Raw genomic sequence first — 27895 nt, 5'->3', positions numbered from 1 at the left:
GACGAGTAATGTTAAGTATCACTACATAATATAAAACAAAGTCGCTTTCTCTGTCCCTACCTTTGTATGCTTAAATCTTTAAAACTACGCAACGGATTTTGATGCGGTTTTTTTTTAATAGATAGAGCGATTCAAGAGGAAGGTTTATATGTATAATAACACCCATTAAATAGTGGAGAAATATTGCACCCGTGCGAAGCCGGGGCGGGTCGCTAGTTGCCAATATATTTATGTCAGTCAAACAGAAAAGATTGATAAGGTTGAACACTCAGTATATTGCCGTCTTGGTTTAGCACTCGTGGAGTATGGACTGATTACTTGAAGGCTCTGGATTCGACTGTCACATCGAATACTGCGCGTGTTTTTCTGACATGAATTACTCTAGTGAATCCTCCAAAGAGGATTAACATCAAGAAGCGACCGGCTTTGTTGAATAAAGATAAATTTAAAGGTCTGTATAATGTGTCTTTATAAACGCATTTAATATACATATGGTGAATCTAGAGGTGTCTTTGTAAAAGGGTTTTTGATTTTTTTTTTTATTTCTGATAGGCTTTGTTTTTTTGCCTCATGTCAGAATATATTAAACAGTTAGTTTAGCGTACGAATTAATAAATATAAATTAAATAATCCTTACTCAATTTTATTTTAATATAGTCATAACCCAACAGGCCTAAAACTAAGCCAAACTTAAAATGCTCAAAACATGTGAAGAGCAGATCGTAGACTCACTTTAAATATGGGTATAGTCGTGAACTCATGAACAATCGTTACTGTACTTTCATGTTGGAATATGAAATGCTTCGTTCCAATACACCTGGTATTGGAAAGGTCACGTGTCATGTATAATCTGTATCTACATGATAAAACAGTAGGGAGGAGTGACCTTTACGCGGGCGTCGCATCGCGCGGCACGTGATTGAGATAGTTTATGTATGATCTGAACTACAAACACCTCAATGGACTTAATTTAAATTTACACCGAAAATGTATTTTAAAACAAGAATTGTGACAATAAGTTAAAATCCGTTTCCAAGTACTACGATAATAACAATATTAAAAATATCTAGTATAGGCAGTATACAATTTACATATAATATACAGTACTATGTAAACCAAATACAATATCGACCAACGACAGATATTGTGCCTTGACCATCGCCCGAATCACACCGACGTGTCTGTTGACAGAGCGGCTTTAAAAGACTATGACGAATTTTGGCGACCTATTACAATGATCACTAGCCAGATAGTCAGAACATAATATCAGGCATGCTCTTACCAGCCTATGAAACAATACATAATATGTGACACTCTCCCACCAGCCTACACAAACAAAAAACCTCTAAAAACAACAGGTGAGTACCAAAACAATAGACTCTTAGACGAGCTATGACCGCTTACGAGACGGGTCGTTTGCCTTCCCGTAATACTGGCCGTAACAAAGGTGAAACTTTTCCAAGGCAGAATGGAAAACAACGTAATGAGCTTGTTCCCAGCTGGCAATGGACGTCCAGTTGAATTTGTCATGCGCTTGTCACGGAGGGGACAATGGCCGCCTGTGCGGGCGTTATAGTGAAGGTACGTATGACTGTGTACTGCGGATTATTGTGTATGTTAAGGGATTGTATTGTGTTGTTAATATCAGCCCTGTATTATACTGTCCCACTGTTGAGCACGGGCTAATATTTGATCCTGATTAGTAATGTATAATATGATCCGATAATATGCTCGCGATTTCGCCCCGTGAAGGATATTATCCCTGGATAGAAAGTAGCCTGTAACCTTCCCAAGGTCATAAAATATCTTCATACCAAATTAAAATAAAAAACGTTTAGTAGATTTTGAGACAATTGAACACATAGACAGACAGAAAATGGAACTTTGTTTTATAATATGTATAGATGTAATGCTAAGATGTTTGAGCGTCACATCCCTTTTAGGAACACCTTCCATTTAGATGGTCTTCCATTTACACGAGTGGCAACAAATATCTAGATAAAGTACAAAACAACATTCCAATTTTATTGACCTCCAGGTTGGCGTACTCGAAAAGTACGAGAACAGAGACGATGAAGATCAAACAAAAATTTAGGTATATTAGCCTTCTTAGTAAATATTGTGTAACCTTGACATATGACTACGACGATAATAAAACCGTTTAAAAATCAAACAATTCGCGGTAACATCGTGGGAACAATGTTAAGCGCACATGGCGTGCGATCCGTGCGAAATATGGACACTCGCGTAAACACTTCGCAGGATGTCCATTCATGAGAGGCGGCCTGCATAAACGTTTATGTGCCAAGTAGATGCTAATGCGGTGCCTAAACTTAACAAAGGGGCCGTTCAAGTATTACGTAACGCAATTTTTGAAGAATTTTGACACCCTCACCGCTCTGTGTAACGAGCCGTAACATTTTCCTGTACACCCCCGCCCCTCAAAATGTTATGTTACACTAAATTTTTTTAATTTTTTCGCAAAGTCCTGGAAAATCGCTAAAATACCTTTGTCATTGTTTTAAAATAAAAAATCCAATGTTACATAATGCGTTGCACGAATCCCCCCTCCCGCGCCTGCAACGCATCCTAACGTTTTACAAGACGACCCCTCCCTTTCAAATTGCCTTACGTAATAGTTGATCGGCCCCTAAACTGTTTTTTTACACGAGTAACATTTAATACGAAATACGAATATAGTACGAGACCCAATATAGTAGGAATATATATTTTAATATGATGTATCTTATATGCTTACATTGCGGGCTGGATAAAGAAGGTAAATTCTGTATAGGTAATGTGGTATATTTCCCGTCAAATATAATATTAAGTTATAAATATGGAAATACAGGTTTATGTATGTAATAACTGGTCATTATTAGACTTGATATAATATCTCAGGCTGCCGAATAGGTAGATTACCTGTTAAATATAAAAAATCACATATTGCTGTTTACGCAAATGCAGCGCTTTTCGTTAAATGGCTTTGCAAGCTTCATCATCTATACTATTTTATAAAGAGTTTGTTTGTTTAAACGTGCTAACTTCAGAAACTACTAAACCAATTTTGATTTTTTTTTCACTAATAGGTAGCCCCATATTATTCCCGAATGCTATATATTACATTTCACTCCGGAAAAATATAAAGGGTGACCCTTACCGCGGAAAAACTTCTTCAGGCAAACGAAACCGCGAGCAAAAGCTAGCTGTAATTGTGTTCAATCTATCATCGCATTTAATTATTTAGGTTAGCGAAGTGACGTCAAGATTAATAATACTAATCCACTTAAGCCCGTTAATCGCGAACATGGTTTTTGTTCCAAATCGGGACACGCCGAACTAATTACTCCACAAATTGGGCCAAGAGTCTGCACATATGTTGGTGTAAATTAGGACACAACTGCGTAAGCAGCATGACGTACACGAATACGTAGATTCGGCATGAACACTAGATTCAACATAAACACTAACAAATTACTGACGTACGATAGGTTATTTGAAGCGAATTAAAATAAACAACTTCTTTTGAGGTAAACTATTAATTTTATGATTACGAGAAAATTTACACATAAAATGCGTAGCGAGATTAAAATAATACCAAAACGTTAAAACCATATTTGGTTATTTATAATTTAGCAAATTTTTGCTAATCAAAACTCAACTTAGTGAAGCAGTGGCTAAGGGTGAAATTTTCCGAAAAGGAACCCTAACACAACATATAAGCACTACTAATATTCATGAATGCAGTCTGCTAATCGTTCAAAGAAAATTAGAATTTATATAAATTCCTAAAGAGAAGTCGACAGGTTGTATATAGGCACTTCGCCACTGCAATGAAGTGTTTTCTCAAGTTCTTATATCTTTTTGTAGAATAGATAGAAAGCAGATAAAACCTTAAAGACCGTCGAAGATACAACTGATTGCGAAGAAAACGAAACAGAATAAGAGAAAAGAGGGTTTACTTAGTAATGGAGTGATATCAACTTTAACGGAATAGACTAGCTAAATGCTGACAATATTATACTTTATTGTTATTATTTCTTTTAGTTGTTAATCAGAACGCGTTCCATAATTATTTCACAAACAGTTTGCAAATTATCAAAGTATTAAACGTTAAACCACAATCCAAATTCTAATAGAGTTGGTTAATTGGTCCATATTGCAAAATAACAAAGAGTTTCACCAAAATGGAATAAACGAAGAAAATCTTAATCAACGCGACCTTCTATACAATTTTATCAGTTACAAACAAGTTAATATATTTTTAGAGCTCCAAAATTGACAGTTTACGAGCAATAAAGTAAAAATGAACAGCTTTTAACTTTTAAAAATATGGTTTCATTAAAGTTAGTTTAATTTGGCGATTAATAGAGGAACGGCGCCTACGTGCTGTTACCGTCGGTCGCCATCGCTTCCCTGCGTTACATTGAGGAAAAACGCCATCAATATACACTTTATTTAACTAATATTTATTCAAGAATGCCATAATAGTTCCCATTAATGAATTCAGGGACACAATCGTGGAATTATAAAAGGGATTCCGGGAAAATCGTTGTGGTATTTGCTGTAGAACTAATTGCTAATTATCAATGTTGTAAAAGCATGTCCATTTCAGGCCCAGTTGGTGAACATCATTAAATCATTCAAGCGAATTATTTTGAATCAATATTAAATTTGTTTATTTATTTTTAATTTTATGTATTTATTAAGGAATTAAAATGGTAATGTGCCGTTTAAAATTGCGTTAATTTAGAGTAGGCGTGTCAACCTTGTCCATGTATGAATAAATTGTAATAAATGATGGTAATATCATATGAAATACAATAAAAGTGGCAATGTTTTATTCCTTTCAATGTTTTTAGTATTAAAATAAACAAAAACATAGTATGTTTTTCAGGGTTTTGCTTCCAGATCTTAGCCTTTATGAGTAATCGCCATTCCTCTTTGGTTGCCGTATCGCTACATCTGATCATATTAAAAATTACATCCGTATCGTATCAAATCTACTACAAATTTAGACAGAAGGTGGAATAAAATTCGTCCATCAAAACACTGCGACAACCCTATACCGACAAAACACGATGACGAATCAAAGTTCCTAGTCACCAGGCAACTTAACCGAAATAGGTTACGCCGATTCCGACTAGACCACATGGTTTTACGCACGACCACATAATACTCATCCAACGGGGTCAGTACATAAAAAATGTTGTTTGTTTTGATTCGAGTCGAAACGGTGCCGTTCCCACGATTTGCGTAAACGGCCCGCGTGAGCAAACACCGCCGGCGTAATCAGCGCCCATACCGATCGACTTCAATCACCGCTAAGGTACGCTGCATGCTTTCAGTTGTTACTGACAATCACAACTGATAGTTAGTCAACACAGGTATAAAGATTATCATGAGCAACACAATTATTGCATGGGATTAAAAGTTTTATAAAACAGTGCATAATTAACCCTTACGCAATTGTGATATGCTTTAAATGGAATGGATTAGCATTTTTATTAAGGCGATACCTCAAGGTCCATTTTCATACATTTTGTTTCGCCTTTAATCTGGGTAACTAAACAAGTATTGGCAAGTAAAGAATTTAAATTCACGTCTAGTTAGCGATTAGTTCTCGCAGTTGAAAGAAAAACGTAAAAATAATTAATAATCATGGATATTTCGGCCTTTAAAATTTCGTCATATTATTAAATTTAATATGACGAAATTTTAAAGGCCGAAATATCCATGATTATTAATTATTTTTACATTTTTCTTTCAACTGCGAACCAATTTTACTAATTACAGATTAAAACGAAACAAAATGTATAATGAACTATCGCCTAACACTAAATTCGACATATCACAATAAAAGTGATGTAAATTATCGTAATCGAACCATTTTTCCGTCAATTTTCCCTTCCCGAGAACAATACTCACATTTTAGCGTACGTCCGTGCATAGACAAATTTTAACATATTAATATACATCACTACATTCAGCGTCCTACAAAACTGTCGATGTTGACTGATCGTTTGAAGTACCCATGAGATCTCACACACAACACTGCAGTCTAATATTAGTCAGTACGGACGTCACGCAACGAGGACATGCTGAATGATGGTCCACATGTTACGAGATCAGATTTTTGGATTTATTGTCATACTAGCTTTTGCTCGCGGCTCCGCCCGCGTTATAAAGTTTTTCAGGCTAAAGTTTTCCGTTATAAAAATAGTAGTTTCCCGGGAGCCTATGTTCTTCCCAGGGTCTCAAACTGTCTCCATACCAAATTTCATCTTAATACGTTAGGTAGTTTTTGAGTTTAACACGTTAAGGCAGACAGATGCAGCGGGGGACTTTTGTTATATTATTTAGAACTTTTAAGTGAAACAATCCCGTCATACATCATTGTTGCATAACTTTAACCGTTTACGCAGCGCAGGCAACGGAAGCTCTCAAAACTCATAATTTTCCCCGTTTTTGCAACATGTTTCATTACTGCTCCGCTCCTATTGGTTATAGCATGATGCTATATAGCCTATAGCACTCCAGGAACAAAGGGCTATCCAACACAAAAATAATTTTTCAGTTCAAACCGGTAGTTCCTGAGATTAGCCATTACTGCTCCGCTCCTATTGGTCATAGCGTGATGATATATAGCTTATAGCGGTCCACAAATAAAGGGCTATCCAACACAAAACGAATTTTTCAGTTGAAACCGGTAGTTCCTTAGATTAGCCATTACTGCTCCGCTCCTATTGGTCATAGCGTGATGATATATAACTTTGAGCACTCCACAAACAAAGGACTATTTCAACACAAAAATATTTTTCAGTTCGAATCGGTAGTTCCTGAGATTAGCCATTACTGCTCCGCTCCTATTGAATATAGCGTGATGATATATAGCCTATAGCTCTCCACAAACAAAGGGCTATCCAACGCAAAAGAATTTTTCAGTTTGGACCGGTAGTTCCTGAGATTAACCATTACTGCCCCGCTCCTATTGGGTATAGCGTGATGATATATAGCCTATAGCACTCCACGAATAAAGGGCTATCCAACGCAAAAAGAATTTTTCAGTTTGGACCGGTAGTTCCTGAGATTAGCCATTACTGCCCCGCTCCTATTGGGTATAGCGTGATGATATATAGCCTATAGCACTCCACGAATAAAGGGCTATCCAACGCAAAAAGAATTTTTCAGTTTGGACCGGTAGTTCCTGAGATTAGCCATTACTGCCCCGCTCCTATTGGGTATAGCGTGATGATATATAGCCTATAGCACTCCACGAACAAAGGGCTATCCAAAGCAAAAAGAATTTTTCAGTTTGGACCGGTAGTTCCTGAGATTAGCGCGTTCAAACAAACAAACAAACAAACAAACAAACTCTTCAGCTTTATATAATAGTATAGATTGACTGCTCGCATGTGGTGCGTAGGCGGCGAATAACATCGTTAAATGTTTATGATCTTTTTATAATGATTGGGTAAACGCCATATTAAGTTTCCTGAAGTATATGAACGTTGCAAAATACGATACCTATAAAAAGCTTAATCGTATTTTACTTTCAAAGTGGTGTCATTACTATCGTGTACTATGTACGATATAGTGCCTATATTATCATCATCTCAGCCACAGGAAGTCCACTGCTGAACATAAGTCTCCCCCAAGGATCTCCACGTCGACCTGTTGGAAGCGGCACGCATCCATATTATAAATATTTAAAATAATAATAGGTAGTTTCAATACTATTGCTTTTAAAACTTACCCCCTTATTCGAAGACGTTTTTTATCTAAGGTCGGAGCATTGCTGTGATATCAAGTCAGTTTCTCAGTGCTGACGGCATGGCAGCCATTGCAGTGCGTGAACATAGGGCCGTTGCGATTGGCTAATATTGAGATACAACTTGAACGTAGTTGTCTGTGGATAAACAAAGCTGAACAAACAGCAAGCTGTCAGATAAACAAAGCTGGGAAACAGACTTGTTATCACAGCAATGCTCCGTCCTTAGATTAATAACGTCTATGAATAAGGAGGTTAGACTCTATCGCTTGATTTTACAACACCAGCCTGGTGAGGCTGAGCTCGTTATCATAAAACACTAAATACATATCATCACACTCAGTAAATACATTTCCGATAATATCTTACAACAATACTCGTACTGCTGGAGAAACAAACAGCGATCGACGTTCGAGGTGTAAAACCAGCCCTATTGGCACACGTTTGTCGCGTTCTGGTGTGAGCCTGTGTATAACATTCAAGAGTAACTCCAATGGGACTCTCGCGCATAACAGCTATATTGGATCTTAATTACATATTGCGGTTTCATGTTAGTATTAATTAAGATGCATTTTTCTTAATAGCGGTATTAATGACAGTGCCATTTTGTTATAAATTGTTCATGTCGAATAACGCAAACGCTCACGAGCCGTTTTCCTCAATAAAAATAATTTTGTGACGCCATACTTTACGTCTAGGCATAATTTACTCTCAAACACAATTATATACAATGTGTCACGCCGTGTTGACAGTCGGACTGACCGCGGGATGTTTTTCGTTTATTTGCAAATATGGTTAAAAGGATTTGTAATATATAACCTATAATAATAAAGATAATTTGAGGAAAGGCTTTTGAGAAGTTGAAGGTACAATTAAACCCAACTAATTATTGCATTCACGTAACTTTAACCGCGCATCCACAATACACAATAGACGAAATACAGATACATACCAAACTTAATATCATGCAGATATTGATAATTAAAAATGTGTATAATAATAATATATCAGCCCTGTATTACATACTGTACCATGGCTGGGCATGGGTCTACTCTACTACTGAGAGGGATTAGACCCTAGTCAACCACGCTGGCCTAATGCGGATTAGTAGACTTCACATATCCTTAAAAATCTTATAAAGAACTTCTAAGGTAGTTATATTAATAATATAGAACAAGCAAAATTACAGACCCTTTAATTGCGTCTGGTATAAAGGCGAGCGGCGAAAACATACCTGCGAGGAATAAGGTGTGTAATCACACGTGTTTACTATTCCTGCAGGAGCACGTTCAAATTGCTCCAGTCCGGATGTTTAGGCGGCGCGCCGTAGTCCGCAACCGACAGAAAGTACGTTAAAAAATCCGGCAACGTTTATTTCCGCAGATTCATTACAATATGAACATCATAGATATTGTCAAACTTTAGAATTTCAACTGTTTTATGCTATGAAAACTTAAATACTTGTAATAGAAATAGCTTCAGAATTATGAGGACTTTCCATTAACGAATTATTGACATAACATAATTCTACATAATATTTTTTTTTGTATATGTACGTGGGATAATTAAACAAGGAATAAACAGAAGTAAAATAAATCTATTCTCGTGCTGTCTAAATACGTATGACAATTACCTTGCGCGGTTCCATCTCGCGGGCAACATCCCCACAACCTCAGCACAAACCCCACAAGTTTGTAAATGTTTTGAATATGCCATAACAAGCTCACTACCAAGTACGATTACCATAATAGATCCGGCTGGGCTATTACGTAAAATTCAGCAATCGACGAAACCATCGCAAAGCAAATGCCAAGCCATAGCGATCAATTGCTAATTGTTTAAAATTTTGGTATCACGTAACCATTCGTTTGCTTATCGCTCGCTGTCCGCTCTGAGCGAATATAATGCAGTGTTTGCTAGAACACTAGCGCCAAAACCATCAGAAGGCAATCAATGGAATTATTTAACGTCAAACTTAAAACATCTGATTGTATTGTTACAAATAAATGGTAAACATTGCTTTTTGGTATTTCATCCCTGTGTTACTGAAAATCATATTCGACACAGTCCACTCTAAATTTCAACAAAAATAATGAAGTGCGCCATGAACAGTTAGTGAAACATTGAAACATGTGTTAAACATTGTGTAAGGATTGTTGAAAGTTAACAAGTAAAATAACTAAGCTTCCAATAGTACTTCCTTAAAGAGATGATGGCACCAAATCTACTTTGGATTTTATACGGCATTGATGTATTTTAGAAACAAGGTAAGTTGTTACATTATAAAATTACAATAGATTAACTAGTAGTAAATAACTTCATGCACTTTTTGATAACTTTGTGCACATAAAATAAAACGTTAGTAGGTAGTGTAAGGAGTACGCTGTTTCCCAGTGTTATGTCACATTACAATAATTTGTTTTGATTTTTTAGGATATCAAGATGAACAGAGTGTCAAAAGAACAGCTTGAGGTTTTGTTGGAGTTTTATAGTTCTTACAAGAACATCATTCTTTAGCCAAAGACATAGACTCGGCACCACATTCAAGAAAACTTTCGATAGTCAGTGGAAACATCTAGCGATAAAGCTGAACTCTATTGGTTTAGGTTCTTCCAAAACTGGAGAGCATTTGAAACGGTAATATATTTTACTATAAGTATTTTTTTATAACTATCTTCCAATAAGTAGTATGTATAATTAATGTTATGTGTATTTATTTTTAGTACTGGGCTGATATTTAATAAGAGCAAAACCAGACTTGCTAAACATAAATGGAGTCTTCTGACTGACTGACTGGCAGCGGTCTGAGTACACCGAAAAGATATTTCCGAGATGGACAAAAAAATCTGTCATTGGAGAACAGGCTCTGTTTGGGATGTAGAAAACAGAGTTCCAATATTGTAAACTTTACCATAAATATTATGTATATTAAAGAAAAAAAAGATTTTTATTTAATAACTAGCCTTGCCAACTTCACAACATGTCAAACATTTTTACTTTTTTTTATTTTATGTTTTCTTGTGTAGTTCACATTAATAATAATCACATTGAAATATAGTTTATTTCACTCAGGAATAATGTAGCTTTCTACTGGTAATAGAATTTAAAAAATGAATTCAGTATTTCCAGAATTAACTTACTGCTAACAATCTTATAAACTTAGATTTTCACACACTAATTTGAGTAATTAATTAAATCATTTTTTTGTTTTTAAAATGTACATAGTACTTACATGTATACAGTAGCATGTTTTATATAAATAAAAATGCCGTTTAGAATTTGATTAATAATTTAATACAAAAATTAAATTCAAATTATCTCCTAGTCGACTACAAACATTGCACAAATCTGTGTTGTTGGCCTTAACAATGGGAGCTCCTCAGGCTCCCTATTATCAGATTGTGATGGAGCTGTCACCTAGTTATTACTGTCTTCTTCTATATCTTTATTTGCCAAAGGTGGAACTAGCAGTCTAAGTCTGTAGCAGATGTACAAAACAACACAGGCATTGGTAATTATTGCTACCATATTATGATGATCATAATCCAACACTGTGGCTAGCAAACTTTCCAACATGCTTTAATACTCCAATGTAATGCTCAATCATATTCCTGGCGAAGCTGTAGTAAATATTGGTATAATGTTCTGCGGAACCATTTTCTGCATTCACAATTGGATTTGAAAGACATGTCATTAATGGATGCCCCAAGTCCCCTGCAATTTAAAGTGTTTCTCAATAAGATTACATTTAAATAATTTAATATGTATGTTTATCAAAACTATTATTACATACCTAATAACCAGATCCTTTCTCCTCTACTGTGTAAGTTTTGTAATTGAGCCTGCATTTCCCAGTTTCTCCAGATATATGCATCATGACTCACCCCACTTAATGATGCATCCACATTAATTATATTTGAATCACTGTAACATATCTGAAAACATAATAAATATTCTGATACATATGGTTAGTAATAAAAGTAAATATTATTAGGTGTATGTATTAAAATTTTACTTACAACTTGAACATTTATACTGTGGTAATCCTTTCCATTAAAAAAATTTTCAGCATGTTAATCAATGCAACCCACACAGCCAAATTTGTTTGAAAAACTGAAAGAAATGAAGTATGTAAATTTTACTTTAAATTAAATACAATTTTATATAATTAGGACCATACCCATATAAGTCATTATTTCTTTGCTGCCATGACTGAGGAAAACAAATATATCTCATCAAAATTTCTATCGAATTTAGAGCTTTCATCACCTTATTTACTAAATTTGACACATTAGCTTGGCTCAGAGCATGTGACTAGCTCATATCTGCAGGTTTTTGATATGAGCCTATAGTGAAGGAGAGTACTGTTAGCACCTGTTATGGAAAATGTAATCGTAAAGACTATTTATAAATTTATTAGACAATGTATATAGGAACAGAAATAAAAAAATAGCTTTACTCACTTTACACTCAACACAAATTTTTATTTCTCCTGCGTGTTTGCGACTTATAAGGCCTTAATTTATCGCACAATTCTTGGGATTTAATTATTAGGCAGATCCAAAGCTTCGGCATCATCTCGAAGATTGCGCCGCAAAGTAGATGTCTTACGCTTTTCTAGTTTCCCCATTCATAGCTTCTAATAATAAAAATACACTAGCCATATCCAAATAGGCACAAATTGAAACAAAAACCCTTAATAATCAACTTAAAACTATTAATAAACAGCGTTACGAACTGAGCGATCAGCGAGCGATCGACCAACATTCAATGATTTACCATTTGCTATTTGACAGTTGTATTTGTTCGCTGATTGCTATTCGATCGCTCTTAAAACTCATACGTAATACCAAAATCTGCTGTGTCTATAGAGATTGAATGCTGTTTTACTTTACCGATTGTTCGACAGAGGCAGCACTGTGTTAAAACCGTTTGCTTTGCTATCGCTTTGTTTTGCTCTTAGGTAATACGAATTTGACGTTTTTAGCCATTTGAAAGCAAAAATTGTACAATTTTTGCGATCGCTTTGCTATTGCAAATTACGTAATAGCCCTGCGGGTAGAACAATATTGTTATTATATAATCCTGTTTCACGTCTAAGTAAACTTCAATCGTTAAATATAATATAGGGCGACGAAATACAAATGTCAAACTCCCAAAGAAATGGTGAATAAAAGAGATTCAACATTAATTATAGTATATGTTACCTAGAGGAAAACATTTGATTGAACATAACGAAATTGGTCCTTAACACTTAAAACTATTATCGATTTTGAATATACGTGAAAAATAAACAAATATTTTTTACCTTATCAAAAAAGAACTAACACCACACAACATCACTTGTTTTAATTCCACTCCAATACAAAATGAACAACACACAGCACAATTCATTCAGAATTTCGAAGATACATATCCAGTATTAATTTATTTATTATTTAACTCCTAACAAAGCTATTAACTAGACCACTTTACACTACTTGAGGTGGGCAACAGGACCGTGCAGGAAACCAACTGAATGATTTGCGTCATTCATTAATTTATATCAACGCGGTTACGGCAAACATCAACGCCATGCCTTCGTTTATGAAAAACAACATTAATTACTACTTCCCGGAGTGTTTGGTTTTGAATACATCACACGCAGTCCTGCTGGCGAGATCACTGAGAAATAAAACATATGTACGCACAATGATTTATGTTTACGCGAATGTTAAACATTAAAATATAACTATTTTGAGGAGTTCGCCCCGTGACCACGACGGCTGCGAAATCTTCGAAACGTCGGAAGAAAATTATGATATAAAAGCTACGGTCAGTTGCACACACCCATTCACACACCACATTTTAACTGCTTGTAAATATTACTTTACAATGAGTTACCCGAATCGTAGTTGTGAAATAAAAAAGTGTAAGTTTCGATCAAAATAAATATCAATAAAATGTAATTATTAATATTACGTGCTATAATGACACTGCTACTAGTTTAAAAGAATTCATCACAGCGGCAATATTACATTATCAGTCAGAATAACACTTACGTACCCGCCTTATCAACTACAAAATGGTCACGAAATCAGAAAAGTAAAAACGATTTTTGGTGAAAATATTCTTTATTAATGGATATTTTTTATCATTATGTTAGCAGAGATAAAGGTCAATATGTGGTTTCATTAATTAACGAAATGTTAAAATGAATGTATAAATAAGACAAACTTTATATATTGGCTTTGCCGCTCGTCGCATATTTAATCAGGTATCTCCTATCCGTTTCATCTTTAGTATGCACCTATACATTTTAAATGAATGCCATCACACGTCCGACAGCGGCGCTCCGGTGCCGTCAGTCACCAGTCATATAAAATGATACGTTCCGGCAACTGACCGGAGTTTATGATCGTGTGCCCAAAGCCTAAATTTAAATTTGAAGTCAGTGTGAAGCTCGTATTAGTAAAATAAAACATATTTATGTTTCATATCGTTCTATGAAATGAGATAAATTCAATTCTAAAGATTTGAATCCTTGATTAGTTAGGGGAACAAACATCGATATGTATGTACTACGTACTAGATCTGGCGTTCGGTACACTCATTGTATTCGACTCAACTGTACTGCAATCCGTGCACCTGACGTTAGTATGATTTCAACATTGACAGGGTGTGGTTATGTACAGAGTGACGCTCATAATATAGTACTTAAGCCTAAGTGTAAACCTGGATGGGAATAAAAAATATTACTCAAATAAGCAAAATTATTCATTGTTCAAGTGATTAAATAGGTTATAACAGTGACCTTTTGGTTGCCATTTTATTTCAGATTTTGAACAAATAGTTTATATGGACGTTCGTGCCTATAGAATATTCGCCAATAGGAACAATAATATAACTTAGTGCCTTTTTAAATAAAACGTTAATATTTATGCAATAAAATAACAATCATTTAAACTTTTGCAATAATTTCGCATTTCATTTTAATTTATTCAGTTTCTACGATAAACACAGGCTGGATACTGAACTATTTATTGTTATGAATAGTTCAAATGGATAGACAATTTCTAATCGTAACATAAACTCTGTGCCGTAATGAATAACGACTCAGCGAATTGAACAAGTTTTATTTTCTTTATAAACCTACAATTTGCATTTGAAATAGTTAATATATGCAAGTATTCTGTAGATAAAGGACGAACTGCGAGTCGTAATTCAGTTTCGATTTCATTAATACGTTAACTTAGTTGGCCGATTATAGTCTATATTGTTATTAATATAATAATAATTATGACTACGATATTATCGAAAAACACATAAAACAAAACACTCATACAATTTCCACAGACAAAATAAATATAAAAGCTAACAATTTACCACTGTTCAAATTATATTACAATCAAACAAAAATTACATTTCGGATAAAGAGAAATTGCTCAGAGAACTTATTCGAACAAACATTTCCAAGAGAACCTACCTGTTCTTGGTACAATTATAAATTATTTTTCTCGAATGTTCCAGACGTAAATAATTTAATTTGGCTTGTACAAGACGCGGCGTGCTCTTTTTTATTTTTAATATAACTGAGAATTGTGTAGTTAGACGGTGATAATAGACGAAAACAATTTCAGCTTTTTGTGGAATTATAGAAAATAAATACTTATTTGGTTGTAATAAGTATTTGTTTTCTATAATTCCACAGTTGGATGCGTAGTCCCCACTGAAATCTATCTAGATAGTCCTATCATTACTCATTAGTAACAAACAGTGAGAGAAAGATCGGTTTGGAAATCTATAAAGAAGTCTTATATTTAGCAGTAAATAGACTGACAATAATGTAATTACATAATGTCTTATAATGGTGTACGTAGTTCTTATAAGAAATTAATAATATTATATGTATATTTTCTGTATTATTATAGTTTATAATCTGAAGCTATGCCTAAATAATATAATATTAAAAATATGTGCGGATTATACATTCGTTTCGAAGCTCATATCCAACCGCGACAGAGACTATCAATTACTCAGTAGCGCTAAGTAATTTAATTAACTCATTTCGGGTAAATTTAATGTCATTAAATCTATGCTGCAAAAAAATTATGGCGGTAGGATATATTTTATATTCGCCCGGATAGCCTCCACCATTCACAAGGTGTTAAAACTTGCCATTGTGGCCCAGATAAGTGTGTCGCGTTCCGGGATCAGCCCATGCATAACCGATCCCAAGAGGCTGATATAATTGTGTCGACTGTCGATGGGTAATCATCTCTCGTCAGTCGACATTCTATTAGACCCCGCTCCACTTACCATCAGATGTAGTGTGGTCACTTTGCCATGCCATATTGTACCTGATGGTAAGTGGAGTGTATAAAAATATTAAAAAGTGATAAATTAATAGTTGATCAATTTTAGTGCCTATAACGAAACAAAACCTTCAATATTCATTTCCTTAAAAAGAAAAAACAGTGTTCCTATAAAAATATCTTCATATAATAATACATTTAGAACAGTCTAGGAGTCCCGACCATCCATAAAATACGGCAAAGAAATAAACTTCAACAAATAAGTAATACTAAATTTACTACTGACAGTTCGGCTTTTCGGGTACGTATGTCACATTATTTCTTAAAAACATGATCTTTATATAAAATATGGCTACTGTGAAACCAGCAGGCGATCAATTTGACATATTAAATACCCAAACAGATACTTATTTCCAAATGTGGTCCTAATTTTTTTTTATCCTCGCACGGCACAATGACAACTATAAGCAATGGAATGATCTATAGAATTTGGACTGGTTGTTAATTATAGTTCGATATTAACCCTCTTATTCATAAACGTTTTTTATCTAAGGACGAAGTAAAGCTGTGATAACAAGCTTGTTTCTCAGTGCCCAACGGCACTGAGAAACAGACATAGGCCCGTTGTGATTGGCTATTATTGTTGTATCTCAATATTAGCCAATCGTCTACGTACTGAGAAGACTGCCATGCCGTCAGCACTGAGAAACAGACTTGTTATCACAGCTTTACTCGGTCGTTAGATAAAAAACGTCTATGAATAAGGGGGTAAGACGTTGGGACTTTCGATTACGATCAATGTCTAACATTTTTTGAAACCAGAAGAGTGACGATACTGCACCTCACGGTGAGTGGCTGAGGGCCATTGCGCGGATAGTGCTTGTCCGACAGTCGACATAATTATGTCGGCCAGTCTCTCTAGATGTTCTGGAAGACCCAAACCGTTATGAGAGACGTCGGGACCAGCCATCATTTGTAGTTTACACGTGTATGTATTCCAAACGTGGTAATAAACAATGGTATGACAAAAAAAAACATCAGAACAACTTTTAATGTTTAAGTAAACGTCAATTACGAATTAAATAATTAGTAAACGATTTAATAAGTTTTATTAACAAGTAAAAAAATTACTTACCGTAAATTCGGAATGAAAGTCGTTATTCATTTAACCAATACCTTAATCAGAAGCTACTAGTGTTATGTCACTCTTGTATACATGTTCATAATTTATTCAACGCGTAATACTAACGATACTACGCGATAAACCCTCAACCTCACAAAGTTAAGAAGTTGTGGATAGATGAATATTACTAAGAAAATTGAGATAAACAAAACGAACATAATAAAAATTCTCTTTGAGTGCCACGCTCCAGACAGAAGCTAGATAACTACTTTTATTATCTCTCTTGAAGTTTTCTTCCATATTATCTACGAATTATATTTCAATATCAGACGAAAATATTGTTTTTGCGAAGCTCTTTTTGTTATGTATTTATTTGGGTTATTCTAATAGATATTTATTGGAAGTCATATTTCGAATTGATATATTTCATTATTTAAGAGGAAGAATTAAAAATTAACTACTCAATTAAAAACAACGCGTAAGCGACAAAATTAGTAAAGGTAAAACTTATATGGCAGTTCTTTTTTCATACGTCAATTTGAGGTTAGTTGCGTAAATTCAACTAACAACTAATTACTCATAAAATAAATATAAGAAAACGAACAATGCCTAAACAAACATAACTAACCTAACCGGCTTTACGGAAATATTGTATATAACATTTTCTGACACGTGTTACCACTATTTGTACAAAGTTTAAATGTAAAAGTGGTAAAAACAAGATCTAGTCTACGGCACTACGCCGTAGCGTCGTAGTTAAACAATGCTACGGCACGTAGTCTCGTAACGCTAGCGCGCTTAAACTATAATTAAATACACGGCTTAAACAATGTATTGAGTTGTTTAAATATTATGTATTCTGTTTTGAATAAACAATGGTTATGTCCATAATAGAAGGTAAACAATAGAATATATACGCATACATTTGAATTATCCTTCCCAGCTCACTTCCAAATACTATGTTCATCAAATAAATTATAATTCGTTTAGCAACAGTTATTATAAGTAACCAGTTACAAATACGAATAATTGTTCAATGACGCAAAATGGACAGATATGGTATAACAATAAAATATTACAAATATTTGGAAATAAACACTTAGGTATATTAAAATTTTGCTGGTGGTAGGATATATTTTATATCCGCCCGGATAGTGACCATCATACACAAGGTGTTAAAACCCGCCATAGTCGCCTATCGTGTCGTGCCCCGAGATCAAACTGTGTTTATCCGGTACCAACAGCCGGCATAATTGCGTCTACTGTCGTGGGGTAATCATTTCTCGTCAGTCAACATTCTATTGGACCCCAGTCCACTTACCATCAGGTCAATTAGTCAAAATGATAATTCAAATACGGACTGAACAAATAGCCTAAGTTTAATTATTAACAAGAAAGCAGTCGCGAGGCGTCCATACAACCCGATTCCTACCGGCTTCTCTTTTAGGTTTATTTATGTTTGTCTTACTTTTTGTTTTCTGTTAAATTGGCCGCAATATGTACTCAGGCATTGTTTTTTTGCCTTGGGTCCCCTTTTGAAAAATGTCCCCCGTCGCCACTACGAGAAAGATTCTATATTTGCGTAGTAATAAAGGCGAGGCAGGCATAATTAGTCACCATGCCCAGAATCAACACGACAGTCTTAGCTTAATCGATAGGACCGAACTGTTTTGAGCCGAATCGATATCACGACGAAAGTCTTAACTAATAAAGTTCAAGTTACGGAATTCCCTTTTTCGAACGTCAAATACCCTTGCTTAACTTTGCTAAAAGCAAGTCCTTTGTAAAAATACTTTAGTGGCTTCAAGGGTGAGATCACGGGAAATTCTATTTATCAGCGTAAAATCACCGTTTTCGTTTAATAATAGACTCTTTAATGCTTTGTTTATTAACTATAATCAAATATCCAAATAAATTCAAGGGTTTGAATTTCCTTAACCGGATCACATAATAGCTCGTAAACGGTAACCCGATGCAAAAAAATTGCCTTAGGTAACACATCGCGGCCAATTTTACCAGAAACCAAAAACTAAGACAAACGTAAATAAACCTAAAAGTGAAGCCGGTAGTAATCGACCTGTATGGACGCTTCGTGACTGATACTATGTATGTATGTGCAATAGCTAGCGGTTTAACCAAATAACTCCCGTAACATCTGAAGCATACATCCCGGTTGAGCGTGTAGACATCAATGCGAACCTTTCATACGTAAATAGAATTTGTAACGCAACTAACTGCTCGACGCACATCCGCCCAACTTCGAGACACATCAAAAGATTAATTTTCTGCCAAATTACTTCGAATCACAAACGTTTCTGAACGAGACGCTTTAGCTACAATAAAATGGTATGTATATAATATATTTACAGAGATATATGTTTTAGAATAGGAATAGTTTCTGTAAATTATTATTTTAAAGTTATTATGAATGTAATAATTGACGATAATTATCACTTTAAACTGTAGAAGATTCGCGAAATGAAGCACTGATATTTAGATAATTATTTCTGTATTCCTTGTATTTCAGACAACAGAATTTAAAAATAAAAAGGAGGGTTTTGACATAACCGCCGACAGTGACGTCGTCAGGCGGCAGAAATTAAACAAATTACGTTCCATTTTTTACACATACCGAGCAATAAAAGCGACATACACACAAACTGTAAAGCAAATAAGTCCGGGACATTATGTAATAAATTAAACTAAATGGCTTTATGTTAAAACTAAATGGCTTTGTAAGTCCGGCACTACACTAACCACTAGACATAGATCAATAGTGTCTACACTAAATCGCCGTAAAATATAGTTTAATTAAAACTGGAATGCCAGGTCGTCTTTATTGGACGCTTCATCGGTCAAATTAGACCGGTGCGACGCCAAATTAAACAAGTGTGTTGCGTTTTTGTCTCAATAAGTACAAAGCAGTGGCGAAAGGTGAAATGTTTGCTATAGAGAACCCGATACAACATACTATAGGTTCTAAATATACATAAATGCGGTCTCCAAACCGTTCTGATGATAATTAGATTCTACAGAAATCACTACATAGTATAAAACAAAGTCGCTTTCTCTGTCCCTATGTGTGCTTAAATCTTTAAAACTACGCAACGGATTTTGATGCGGTTTTCTTAATAGATAGAATGATTCAAGAGGAAGGTTTATGTGTATAATAATAACATCCATTAAATAGTCAGCATTGCATCCGTGCGAAGCCGGGGCGGATCGCTAGTTCTATATAAAGGAAAGTCGGCAGTAATCGGGTTACATGGACCCTTCACCACTACAAGCCGTTATACAGAGTTTGTTACTTTCGTAACCGCTCTACCTAAGCCTAGAAAATTAACATCATTTAAATACTAGCAATCGTACAAAGAATGAATCTGCAATAAAACTTACCTAAAAATACAATTATAATTCAGATTTATCAGTAGTAACAAATTAGGAGGTAAGAAGCTTCATGTACAATGTACATACCTAATAATATAAACTGCATTTCAATTATTTCTGCTGCATTAGGTATAATTATCAACAAAATTCAAACGAATTAATTAAATAAAGGTAACTACATGTAATATTTGGTTTTCCCTCTCTACAGTAGTAACGACATTAATTAACAACCATATAACACATGACGTCAATGCTCAATAAAATGTGTTCAAATATCTCGATAAAAATTGTTCTCTATACCTACATCATTATAATACAATCTGGCAATTCCAATAAGGCCATTAAAATGCGATAATACAACTATAACACAGTGACAGTGTAACATTACCAAAATACTGTCAATTGTGGTATATTTCATTCAGTATTATACTCTTAAATCTATAGTGGTAATCCCTACGTCATTAGATTATAGAGAATAATTGACCTTAAATACGTAGGCAGGGTCATAAGTAACTAAACAAATTCAGAACTTCAAATCCCCTGTACACGTAAGTTTAATTGAGACATTTTTTTCATTGTGCGAAGTAAAGTGACATTTTATTTTTGTAAAAAGTAAAACATTTAGTAAGAACACAAAAGTATATAAGCCTATTAAAGTTTTAAATTCGTTCAACTGCTTATGTGACTGACTTTGCATAATATCAGTGGCGATAGGTCCATATAATCCGATTCCTACCGGCTTCTCTTTATGTAGAATTTCTGTAGAATCTAATTATCATAAGTTCGATTTGCAGACCGCATTTATGCATATAATTTTACCTTTATGTTGTGTCGGGTCCCTTTTCGAAAATTTTACCATTCGCCACTGCATATTATGTAGAAAAAATCGTATACGAGTATCGGCCAGGTATTACAGTTTGCTTTGTTTTTGACGCCAATTACCAGTGTGCAATGGGTTTCATTCCTTGGGTGGCGAGAGGCTCTGCCGAAGAGCCGACTCCTGCATGCACTTGCGCACCCCGCGACCTTCGATATTAGGGACAGAGAGTCGAATAACGGGGTCTTAGTCGGTAGGAAGTTTTATACCGGCTAGTCCGGCAGAGAAACGAAACCGGATTTCCCGAAGAAAAAAAATGTATGTGATGAGCACACACTTTTGTGCTCCGGTATACAGTTAATATGTAATGTATAACGGTAATATGCTGGTCCCTATTCTTGTATTCATGTTCTTGTGCCATTGTCTATCGACAGTTGACCCTCACAACCAGGCAAGTGTGATTTGTGTCGTTATACAATTGTATATTGAAAAAAAATAGTGATTTGATTGTAATATTAGCAGCTAAACTATAGTATTATATATAAAATAAAAATTTAAAAATAACCTTATCGAACCTCGCAGTAATTAAACATTAAAATTATTGTTATACAAAAAACAAACATGACTCTTTCCAATTATTTTATTGATATCAATATTAGTTATTGTACACAAAATCAATTATAATTTTATTACATTTTTTACGATAAACCGCAAATGTGAGTAAATAAAAAATAAACATTAACGTCAGAACCATATCTCATCGAAGCTGGGTATTCCCGTAAAGTGGGTATTTTATTTTAACAATAATTTAGGGACAAATTCATGTCACAAAAACAATAAATTGATCTTCAAACACACAAATATCATTAATATCACAACATCGCTTCATTGGTCTACTCGCAGCGTATTTGGCTATGAAGTGTGAGATTTAAGTTTCGATTCCTGGATCAACATAAATTGTTCTAAGACTTTATACGTCTGAGTTACTTTACCTTACTTACTTACCTTAATTAGGAAAGAATTTGTGCCGGATATGATGGTAGCCTTGCCCTAATTACATTATAGACGTATTTAACCTTTGCAGATTGCTGGTTTACTTTTTGTGCCTCTATATATTTTGTTTCGTCAATTCAAAATTATACACCTACTAATTATACAATTATAAAACCATATCCCTACGGTCCAAACAAGAACTCTATAAATTATTCTTTACACAGTAATAAATTCCTTTAGCATTATGTGTTAAGGTATAAATCTGCGCAGCAGTGGGCGTGGGACAGCACCACAGTGGTGACGTTGTGAATTGCACGCCATGCGCTCGGCCGACGCCCACTGTGACACACGACAGGCACTAGTTAGATAAATAATGTTGGAATGCACTAAGCCGTCTGCAAATGCTTGATACAACAATTGCACTGAATGGCGACAAATCTCTAAATAGGATAACACAGACGTTTGTTTGTGTATTCGCTTAGATTTTGAAATTGCGGGATGGACTTTGATAGTTACGCGTATAATATAATTAATGCGCTTGAAAGAAGGACTATACTTTTTAAATGAAGTATGGACATATAACCATATACTTGCAACAAGATCTGTGAGTATTATTAAACTATTTCTGCGCATAATTACTCATTGTTTGTTTTGTTTATTTAAGTATTTATTATTATTTCTCTTTTGCCCAGTATTTTAACTGAACTATTTACAGGTACATTTATCTTTATTATTATGTCTTGTGATGGGCCTAATAACTGCGACGTAGTTCATACTAATGCAGTTCTTATAGTTAATACTGTCCCATATTGTAAACTTATTACTATTCTAAAATAAATTATTTAAATTATTTTTTTCAATCATAACAATTTGCACGACTCAACAATGAATCATGGATTACCGCAAAATATTGTACTTTTTAGGGTCTTATAATTACTGTTTTACAATTTTTAATTAACAATTATTCGCTGTTAACGTAACACATACGAAGCATATAGTACTTTTGTGATTACCATATTTTTTGTTAGTACTATAACCAAAGTTACTATATACATAAAAAACTACTCAAGATCGAAGCTTACCATTTTTTTTTGTAAGGACAATAATCATACTTACTATATGCTTAAAATACTCATGTTGAGAGCTTGATTTTCGTATTTGGCCGACCTATATTATACTCAACGATCAGTGCCAGAAAAGCAACTACACGTGGAGTTGTTGCTACCGCTATTTTCAGGTTAAAACCCCCTTTAACAGCCAACCGTAAATGTTAATTGGCGTCAGACCGCAGACGAGCTGGCCTAACCTAGCGAACATCCTCTCCGCCTCATTTCTTTTCCCTGAAATGTTTATGTATACCGCACGCGAGAAACATCACGCTGCGAAAATGTATGTCGCATGCATGAGTTAGTGCGACAAAACGCTTTTAAATATTCATTGTGCCGATATATGCAGTCGCTTACAACTGGAGCGCATCTGATGCGAGAACTCGAACCAGTTATTAACGATCGGGCCGGCATAATTAGTGCGACCGTGTATAGGTGTTAACGGTTGCCGCGATTTATGGGTTATGGTTTCTTTTTTATCTCATTCAAAGTGTTTATAAGGATATTTTAGAATCTCTAAATGGGATCAGAACGTCTCGACGCTTCTCAGGAGAATTATTGTTATACTCACTTACGTCTTGTTTGTTGGATGTATGCTGGAGTCTCAAGAGATGTGCAGATGTAAACACTACACCGATTTTACATTACCATATTTCACCTTATCATCAGTTATAATAGTTTCAACCTAATGTGAAAAAAAAAAACATTTGTTTTCATACAACGTTTTGTCTACCAATTAGTATTAGTATTAGCGTTGCGGTCAAAGCCGTGAAGGTCGGACAACAAAAAAGTGCAAATAATGCAATAATTAGTACATGTTGCGTGATCACGACTCGTGCTCCCTCTAATTACCATTATTAAGATTCTTCCTGACAATTACACGTGCTTCGTCCATATTCTCGAAGGAAGGAATTGAACCTAACTGGATGGCTGGATGCGGGCCGCTTCCAATAGGTCGATCTGGAAAATTTTGGGGAAGCCCCGTGTTCAGCAGTAGACATCATGCAGCTGATGATGATCATATACCTAACCTCAATTTTATATGTGGCTCATGATAATAGAGATTCGGTCCGATGCTTGTATGAATGATGATATACTCACAAGTGACCGTGAGACTAGTAAAACCAAGATAGGCCATATTCCGCAAAAAAAATTGAATGGGTTTAAGTAAAATAGGTAAACTGACAACTTGTCTAGTTCGTGTTGGACAGTTAACATTGTTACAAAACAATCTCATAAGATTCGTCATCGACACGTCTATTCCATTCCATTCGCCTCGTCCTTGTATGTCGGTATACACTTCCCTGTGTAAGAGCTCATGCGCGGTGGCGATTAATACCTATCAGAAGAAACACTTGCTTATTTACTGAAATAAATCAATAACTCGACGAAATAATCTAACCGTCTAGTCTAAAATGTAGATGGCAATGTAAGTCATTTTTTTCTTTTTCGAAATGCTTCACGAATCTCACAACAAACACACCACTTATTTATGCCACGTAATTAACATGTGCTCAGACCTGAGCTAATTGATATGTTACGGTCATCAAGCGTGCTTCGGAAAATTGTTTGCTTGAAATCTATAATAAGACACTAATTTACGAGTATCCACTTCTGCGGCTAACTGAGGGTAATCAGAGTTTCACATTATAGTATGTGGAAACGGAAATGTGATTTTATCGATTCAGCATGCTGTGAATTAATAATAATCATTGTGACCTCGTGAACTCAATTAATTATCAAACGTTAGAAAAGGTGTCAAACTTATAAATATTTTAGACGTACACATAAAAAATTTAGTAGCATTTGATATGCCTTGTTCCGAAACTTGGGACATAATGAGCAGTTTGTCGCAGTGTTAATTAAGAAGACCGTTTTATAAAAAATATAATTAAAAACAACTTTTCTTATTTAATAGTGTAGAATTGGAATGAGGTATGTTATTATGTTATGGTTTATGTCAGATAAGTGGAATGTAATCCAAGATGAAGATAGATATGGAGCGAAATTGATTGAAAGGGATAAAGTAGTGAAATAAGGTAAGAGGCAAGAGAGATAATGAATGTTAAGAATGAGTGAGTGTGGAAGAAAGGAACGGTAAGAAAAAAAAAGACGTTATACGACAAAGCGACACCACGTTAAAGACAAATATTTGCATTATTAAAGGTTTTTTTGTATCTGTTACAATTACTAGATATTAGAAAAATCGCCGATAAATAAAACGGTGGAAGCTATAATATAAAAGATCATTATTGAAGAAATCGTTCTTCCTTTCTATATTAAATACTTCTCACATTAGTAATCAAACTTCAACATTCACAGAACGTTTAATATTCCGTACTCGATAACTCAAACAATGCGATGAAACCAACATATCTTCAACTGCTCATTTCTCTTTGATTCAAATACTTTTGCGAGTTTCCCAAAGTAATAAAACAAGTTATTTGAATATCTCAGGCCTATGTGTAATCTGTACAAGGTCGACGCCATCTGCGTAAAGAATTTATGATTATCAAAGTTTTTGGGAGCAAACTGTTTATCGAATTTCCTTAACTGAGTTAATAACTGGCTAAAATACAATCAGATCTATATATGTATTAATAGAGAGAAGACCAATTATCCTGCATCTGTGTGTGACTTTATATCGAGCACACAGACTGTATTGCAATGTTAGTAATACCAATAACCAACTGACAAAATATCTAAAATTACATTTTTGACATCATATTTTTTACGCCTGTCCATTGCAATGAAAATATTTATAATGTGACCTTTTTCCTGTTATTATCTAATGAAATTATCAAATGGTGGACCATAAAAGGTTGTCTGAAAGACATCGCCGATTGGAACAACACCACAATTTTTTTTTCGTTATTACTTGTTTATGTTTTAGTGCTCGTAAACTTTTTTCTTCATTTCCATTGTAAACTTAATGTTCTTTTTAATACTTCTTAAGTTTGATTACTGATAAGGCGTAGTTTAAATGGATGTCTTTGAAACCATTTTCAATGTTGTTGAGCACTACGAAAGGATTTTTAAAAAATCATCCCCAGGAATAATGAAATGACATCCAAAACTAATCTCTAAGTCCATTATGCAAGAATATATTCCGGATACTGGCTTAAGAATAATAGCTTATTTCCATACATTCCTGCTTAAATAAACTCAGTGCATAATTTTTGTCATAGTGCTTAGAAATCTTTCATCGTAGTTATGTACGTAAAGTGTGATTTGAACGGAATCGCATTCAGCAACACTACCTATAAACGAAATGTCATAATGCCGGCTTTGCGCATATCAATTTATCGAGATTAGTGTTATTTTTACGAATTTCCTGGTGGGCTTCTCAGTGATCCGCGGTTCAGTTGATTAGTCACGATTCAATTGGGTGGGAACATACGCGCGTTGACTATATTTGGATTATCTGTACTTCATATAAAGATGAAGAGTTTGTTTGTTTGAACGCCCTAATCTTATGAACTACTGGTTCGAATTGATAAAAATATCTTAGTGTTGAATAGAGCAACTTAAGACCATTTATCGAGGAAGAGTATATAACATCACGCTATGATCAAAAAGAATGTTATCCCGGAAAACACGTTCACGGGGGCGAAACCGCGAGCAAAAATTAGTTAAATAATAATTATGTATGCAACAGCCGACACGTAAAATATTTTCAGCAGCCTTGTAATAAACATGTTAACAAATATAAAAAAAAAATTAACCCACTTATTAATCAGGCCAGGTACGAGCTAAATATCTATTTTGTATCTTTGGAACTAAGTTGAGTCGATTCTGATTTTTTTCCCCTAGTACGAAGTTACATTATCCATGAGTGCTACAAAACTTAGTTTAACAAGAACAAAATTTTGGTCAGTCATATATAAATATGTTTAATAAAACTATCTTTGTTTTTCAAAGCTCTTTTAAATCGATAATCATCATGAATCTACCAACGTTTCGGAACGAACTAACGCTGTGAAGAAATGTCGACACAAGAAACTCCATCAACAAAATCTGTATGTTTATGGCGGGTAGTCACAACAAAGGCTATTACACAGATTAAATCTTAATCAATACAAACAGATTTGCTCGGCATCCCGTTGTAGGTAGTTGTAAAATATCAGCAACAAGTATTCGCATATTGTAAACTGAATAGTCTATTAATTATTCCTGAGCGTAACATGATCCTTGGTGATCAAATAGGCTCTGTTTAATTAATAAGACGTTTCGTGTTCACTCGAGGCTCTATTATGCGAACCTATTAATTTACAGACGACTTTATATTTTCAAACTCATGAAGGAATTTCATTGTAAATACGTGGTTATTTCATGTGTCTTTGCAAGTTTTATAATAAGGTGCTGTGCTAAGCCAAACTATGCAATTTAATATTTTCTAGACAA

General features: G+C 34.6%; 1 protein-coding gene and 1 long non-coding RNA gene across 7 annotated transcripts in view; one reads left to right on the top strand and one right to left on the bottom strand.

Annotated features, from left to right (window-relative positions):
- Positions 1-27895, bottom strand: part of LOC115441488 (beta-arrestin-1) — a 103920-nt gene that overhangs the window by 28024 nt on the left and 48001 nt on the right. Inside the window, exon 1 of one of the 5 annotated variants that reach the window (XM_037442692.1) lies at positions 13080-13098. The exons of 3 other annotated variants lie outside the window; for them this stretch is intronic. The gene's annotated coding sequence lies outside the window, so the exon portion shown is untranslated. Of the gene's footprint in view, positions 1-13079; positions 13099-27895 lie in introns of those variants that run through there. One more of the 5 variants, XM_037442694.1, reaches the window with a different exon arrangement.
- Positions 9775-11054, top strand: LOC119190547. 2 transcript variants are annotated; one of them, XR_005112992.1, is made up of 3 exons: positions 9989-10038; positions 10205-10408; positions 10495-11054. It is a non-coding gene; the product is annotated as an uncharacterized LOC119190547 (long non-coding RNA). The 2 variants fall into 2 exon arrangements; XR_005112991.1 differs by having other exon boundaries at positions 9775-10408.

The sequence above is a fragment of the Manduca sexta genome, chromosome 25 (assembly GCF_014839805.1).
Source record: "Manduca sexta isolate Smith_Timp_Sample1 chromosome 25, JHU_Msex_v1.0, whole genome shotgun sequence".
NCBI lineage: Eukaryota > Metazoa > Arthropoda > Insecta > Lepidoptera > Sphingidae > Manduca > Manduca sexta.
This window is presented reverse-complemented; position numbering and strand designations above follow the sequence as displayed.